Raw genomic sequence first — 7,086 nt, 5'->3', positions numbered from 1 at the left:
ATATATATATATTGTCGTTAGCTACCTTGTAAAGTGCTGGGCTTCTGGTGTGTTGCTATACCTTTTTAAAACTGAAGGGGCCACCTCTCGGGGAGCCTGCTCTCGGTTTGTGCATTGCTATATACAGTATGTCCCATAACAGAAGGACTACACTTTTTAGAGGTGCCTTGAAGAGGCAGTGTGACTTCAACCTATATTTTTCAGAAAGGAGTTAGAATGTTGTCAGTTATTATAAATGACCTGCAAAAAGTTATTTTCTCTGACTATATTATAAATGTGTATCTCTGTACAGTTGCCTCTTCTGTAATTTGTCAGTTTTTCATAAAATCATTTTGGTGTGGGCAGTTTCTTCTCTCAGGCTGCCTAAAATACATAAATCATGAAGCTACTTTGTGCAGCATTTTTAATACAGGGACAGGAAAAGGCAATGGTACAGAGGAGGTATACTATTACCATACAGGTATACTAAGAAAATACAATTCTGCTATTAAATTCCTACTCTCACTTTACAGTAGTGAAAACCTTAGGACAATATGACACTGGAGAGACTCAGGAAATGCTGAGTTTTATGAAAGATTGTTTACTGTTAAAGCAGACCTTTGGCTGGATCGTCAAAAATAAAATAAAGGTAACATTCTAAATGTTGTGAAATGGCAATTAAAAATACATATTTACATGCAGGTGTTTGTTTCCCTAGTTACCTTTTGTTTTTATCCCCAGTTGTTTTATACCAATTGCTAGGGATGCACCGATACCAGTTTTTTGGAATTGTGTACAAGTAACTACCGATACCTGAAGTCCCATTAAGGAAGTCAGGTAGTGTTTAATGACTCGCCACCTGGCTTCCTGATTAGCCAGAAAGCCAGGTGGCGTGTCAAGACTTGCCATCCGGCTTCCCGTTTAGCAGGGAAGCCGTCTATCTGTATAAACGCTGGATCGCTTGTACAATACTGCGCCGTGTCCCCCTCTGCAGCCGCCGCTGCTGCCGTCAGCTTCCTGGGCTCATCTGTCCCTCGTGTGAGCCCGGGACCGATGTGGAGGGTCTCCCCTGACACATGGGAGGAGAGATCAGCAGCTTCTAGCCACGGATCTCTCCTCCAATCACTGGACATCGGAAGTGAGGTGCATTTCATCACTTCTGGTGTCACTGTACACAGTGTCCGGCTCCTAGAGCCAGAAGAAGAAGAAGCTGGTGAAGCAGATCTCGGCTTCATCAGCTTCTTTGGGGTCCCTACGTGACACTAGGGGTCTCCAAGCCCCCTGATGTCTTCATAAAGAGGACCTGTCACATTATATTTGCTATTACATAGGAGACTTGTTATCCCCCTATGTGATAGCAATAAAGCAGAGTGTGAAAAAAAATTGTAAAAATGAAAGTAACAATAAAAAATTCAAAAAAAAAATTTTTTAACCACTTGAACTCAGCGGTGTTACACCCCCTTCCTGTCCCCGCCATTTTTCAGTATTTAGCGCTGCAGTACTTTGAATAACATTTATTCCGTCATGCAATGCTGTACTGAAACTAATTTCGTACCATTTTTGGGGGGACTCATAGAGCTTTCGTATGGTGGTGTTTAATATTACCGAAATGTATATTAAAAAAACTGTTCCCCTATAATAAATTATAAAACATTTATTATTACCCAATTTTTTGCCTTAAAATTGCGCGTGTGCGCGAAACCTCAAAAAACTACAATATCAAAAATTTTAGAGTGTAAGCTCCTCTGTGCAGAGACTAATGTGACTGGCTCAGTGTAGCGGCGGTGCGGGGCAGCGGTGCGGTGGGGCCCAGGCTTAAAGCTGTGTAAGGGGCCCCAAAATTTCTGATGGTTGCCCTGGTCCCACAATATGACAGAGTCACACTCCGCCCAGGGGGGTACAATCAATGCTAGAGACCTGGAATTAACCAGATAATTGCCACTATAATCCAGCCAGGCTGACTACAGCCCTGTCAATCACTAAATGTCTAGTAGCCACATCACTGAAGGTGATGGGGGCTACATAAACTTTAAAAAAAATTATATTATATTTGTATTTATTTATTCATTGTTATTAAATATTTTAATTTTTTTACTTTACTTTTAGGGGCTTCAGGGAAATACTAGGGGTCTAAACAGACCCCTGCTATTTTCCTTTTAAAATAGAAAAAGAAATTGAGAGTCCTCAATCTCTTTTTTCTGCAGCCTGTTATAAATGAACAGGAATCCTCTATACTTAGCGTTCCTGTTCATTCATAACTTGTGGACATGGTATGTTTACTAAATCCACAATATTGAATGAACAGGAAGTGATGTAGATCACTCCCATTCATTCATAATTGGGGACACAGTAACCATACTCTGTCCTCAATTATTTACAAACACTCAGCGATCCCTGATCACTGAGGTGTTTGTACTGGCTCTCCATTCTGACACGCTGTCACAGGAGTCTCCGCCCCTGCTGCCGCTCTCCTGATCTGTGACAGGAGGCTGAGCAGTGTGGGAGGAGAGATGATGACCGCTCACAGTGCTCACCTCCCGCACCACTCCGCCTCCTGTGACAGTTTCTTTCCTCCCCGCTGGGACACAGAGCAGCGCCCAGTGGGGAGGAGAGAAATCACGGATGCACCGCTATTTCGGGCAAAAAAGTTGCATTTTCGGCATTTTGCTAAAAATACAATTTTTGGACGATATGTTTAGGCGACCAAATTACTATTACTGCCCTTATGTATGTTTATAATTACAAACAATGCATAAAAACAGGATTTTTAAAACATGAGCACACACTCTCTATATACATTTCCTTCACATATAATGTTTATTTGTTATGCAAATAGACAAACTGGCAAAGTATGAGTCAATAAACAAAGCATCTATCTATCTATAGTCAAAACTCTTTTTGGATAGGGTGGGAGAGGATTAGCAACCTAGTCAGGTTTTACCTCTATCCAGATCTCTGTTAGAGAGATATCACCTCACTTCTGGTTCTGAAAAAATGTTTTAGCAGGCTACAGGGAAATAGACATTAAAGAGTAACATTACCCATGTATTTGAAATGACAAGAAATACACCTTTAGAAATGTTTAGTAATGACAATCTACGAACAGATAGTTGCAGGCCTTTTTTTTCATATCTTATTTTTCTTTCTTGTCTTCTTTTTTTGTCCAGTCTTCTGAAAGTGGCCATTTTTACTAAATTAGATTAAAATATCTCCTTTTACTTACGGGAACTTTGGCACATGTGACTAAGACATGTGACCAAGCACATCATTTCATGGCAGGAAAATGCCTTTCCCTAAGCGCTCATGAGATTACAGATGAGATTTCCCAGCAATGCTCTGCTGATGTAACCTTCCTAGAATCACTTGGGCACAGGTTACATCACTAAAGGAAGTGAAAAAACAATATTTGTAAGTAAAAGCAAAATACAGTGAGTGGAATTTATCAAAACTGGAGCAGACAAAATCTGGAGCAGATTTGTACTGCAGTCAATCAGCTTCTCTGTTTCATTTTCAAACCTCACCTGATCAAACTGAAGAGAGATGTTGATTGGTTGCCTTGGGCAACTGCTCCAGATTCTGTCTCAACTGCTCTGGCTTTGATAAATTCCCCCCAGTATGTTTGTTTAACTAATCAATGTAAGTTGATTTTATATTAGAATGCAGAGTTGCATGCTGTAGTGAGTTTACGTGAAAGGGGGTAAAGGTCCACTTTATTATTAATATTTCTGTCTGTGTTGCTGTTGGAAAGTTTAATTTACTTCCTGTCTGGTAAAAAGGTTGTCCTCAGGACAGAAAGTGAGAGGAAATCACTCTAATAGAGCCCCATATTAAACAAAGACCCCACATCTAAAACAAAAAAAATGTCAGTTATAGATACACTTTAAACACTCTTTGAATAAAAATATGTCTATCATGAGGCAAAAACGTTTTTTAAAAAGGGTAGACTCAATGATCCACTAGTTCCCTTTCTTTCCTCAGTCTTCAATGTTTCGATTAGGGATACGCCGATACTGTTTTTTCAGTATTGAGTATGAGTTCCGATATTTTTTTATTGGTACCCGCTGGTAATGAGTACCAATGCCGGCATCCTAAGGTAGTGTGGCGTGGGTCATGACCCGCCGCCCGACCTCCTGATTGGCCGGCTCCATACTCCCTCGTGGCACTGTCAGTCAGAGGAAAACTCCAGCTGACCGGCAGTTCCGGTATCGGGGTAAGCGTCAGAGCATTTGGGGGAGTACGGGTACTCCCCCAAATGCTCAGTAACGGCACCGATACCATTATCGGTATTAGTGCATCCCTAGTTTCGATAATCTAAAAAGTGAAGCAGGATAGAATTAGACATATCATGGTACCACATCCTATAGAGTCAAGAATAGAACAGAAGAATAAAGAATATAAGAGAAACAAAGTTAATAAATACTATCATTTTAATAGAAATTAATCATGTGTTGACAAAAGTACCCTTTATTCTTCTGTTCAAAGCTTCTATGTTTTAAAATGTCTTATGTCTGGTTATTACTAAAGTACAGCACACACCCATTAGGCTTTGGCCTAAAGAAGAGTTGGCATCATGTTTCCCATGACATAAAGATGTAATGTTTTTCTACAGTCTGCTAAACGTTCAGAAAAATATTACTGTGTGATGTAAACATCCATATTAGTCATTGTAATTCCCCAGAGGCAAAGTAAGAGAACATTTTGTCATTTGTACAGACCATGGTTTTGTTTTTCTGGTGGAAGTATATGACCTGGTCTGAGGTGCCATGTCTTTTTTCATTCTAATCCCAGTGTATTTTTCTTTCTTTCAGTTTCAGTGATTGTTACTTTGGTCAGGTTTCTTGTGACACCAGCAAACAAATCAGAGCATGATTTGTACTGACCTCTGTCTGGTTACGACTGGTGGTTTTTCATGTGCTAGGGCCACATTAAGGTGATGCTTTAGTTAATAAGCTGGATCTGACCCACATACACAAACATGACCTCATCCACTGGGTACAGCCTAAATACTAACATTCTGAAATTAAGAGATGAGTAATGTTCTTGTAAGCATTTTATGTACGTAAAGAACTACGAGAAAGAAAACAACATTTACCACAAAAGTGTCCAAGAAAAGCCTCCACACTACCCTTGCTACAACGCGGTTTAAAAAAAAAAAAAAAAACTGTCAATGGTTAACGCTGCATTTTCATGCCTAGTGGTTCATTACCATCTCACCGTTCGCTGCATCTGATAATTCACCGGTAGGTCAGCAAGGAGACAGGTTGATGAACCAATCAGAGATCTAATGTGCAATTTAGTTCTTACATAAACTTTAACAAAAAATGTAATCATACTGTAAACTTTTTTCAGGCAACATTGATTTTTTACACTCAGCATTATTATTGCTCATAGAGTACCCCATACACATATACCATGCTAGCAAGTCTTGACAGTTATCCAATGTGAGCTCCCAAGTCCCTCCTGCATCTTATTATCCCCTCCATGAGGAAACCATAACTCTTGCACCACTCTGGAATTTTGTTAAGTGCTGAGAATGCTATGTATTAGCAAACGTTAAAGCCTTTTTAAACCTTCCGCTTAAGGGCTCATCCACATAAGCCAACTCACAAAAACTATCTGTTTTAGAGAGTGGGCTGGTGTCTGTGTGTGCAGGTGTCGGGGGCAGTTACTTTTTTCTTTCCTTTTGTTAACTTTTGGCATTTCATTCATTCCTATGCACCACAGTGAATTATAACATTTAGGGGGTGATTTACTAACCTAAACACACACACGCACCAGGTGCGTGTGCATTTTTACACAGCAAAACATATTTATCAACCAAACACGAGCAACGTGTCACATTTTCACGCTGTTATGGCGTGTTTTTATGTATTTACGTACGTGCGCGTCATGTAGCATGCGCCATAGGCTACACGCCGCTCTAATAGCAGCATGCAAGTCTCTAAAAGCATATTTCCACTAATGCCATATATGGAAAAATCATGCACATGATGCATATATAATGCTGCTTCACAGTTTAGACAAAAATGGTTAGCTCATGCATTTACATTCCTGCATTCATCAACGCAAGCAACACAACGTAGAGCTAATTCACACAACATCACCTTGCAATTCATGCAGGGCTTTGCACAACACACCTGATGGGTGTGTACACACTACAAAGGTGTCTAGATTCCACCAATAGATCATGCTGGGAGGGAACACACTACAGTGGTGTATACTTGTTCGTGGCGTGTTTATAAGGTAGTAAATCAACCCCTTAGAATCATTACATGCATTGATATGAATTTAGAAATGTCCTACAGATGCATCTAAACATTTAAACGCATGATGTCATTGTGTTTAGAAAAGCTAAACGCAGGGGTGCAAGTGTGAATGAAGGATTACCCTCTGTGGGAAAGTGGTGGTGCTTGCTGTAGAGGACTCTCTACTGAATCACACCTAAAGTATTGCACTCAGTAAAGATCATGCTCCCTGCTAATTGGTGAGCTCTGGCACTAATTCAGCAGGGGGCTTGTAGGATCTCTGCTGAGAGATCACTGCTTCCCAACACAGAGAGAAAGGCTCCTTCTCTGCAGCTTCTGGCGGGACAAAGGCTTTTCTATTGAGACCATGTCTGATTTTTTTTAAAGAATATGTATCACCAAAAGTCTAAAAGTCTTGTCAAATTTCCCAGGGGATCCAATGCACAAAACACTTGATCCCATTCAAATATGTCCAGAGAATTAGAAATGAAACCATATTTTTATTTCTGTCAGTGCATGCTGTAGTTTCACCCCAGGCTGAAGCCCAAAGTATGGTGGTTTCTATGGGGAGGTACAGTCAGCACCGAAGCCATCTTCCACTTTTCAGTCTGCAGCACTTCATCAAATCATGAAGCCCAACGCTTCCCCTGCTGCCTAAATTATACTGACCATATAGCACTACTGATCCCAGACCCGAGCCCATCTCCACTATTTCAGTGGAGATTACACTTGTAACTGTCAGCTTTGTTGTTGTGAATGGCCATGCTGTGGGCTGTGTTGGACTGTGGAATCCCTATTTCCTTTTTCTGGTCATGTGATGAAAACGGTCTGAAGTGGAGTTTAAGGAAGAGAGGAGGCTAAT

This window comes from Nanorana parkeri, unplaced genomic scaffold, assembly GCF_000935625.1.
Source record: "Nanorana parkeri isolate BGI_ZX_2015 unplaced genomic scaffold, ASM93562v1 scaffold185, whole genome shotgun sequence".
In the NCBI taxonomy this organism is placed as follows: Eukaryota; Metazoa; Chordata; class Amphibia; order Anura; family Dicroglossidae; genus Nanorana; species Nanorana parkeri.
This window is presented reverse-complemented; position numbering follows the sequence as displayed.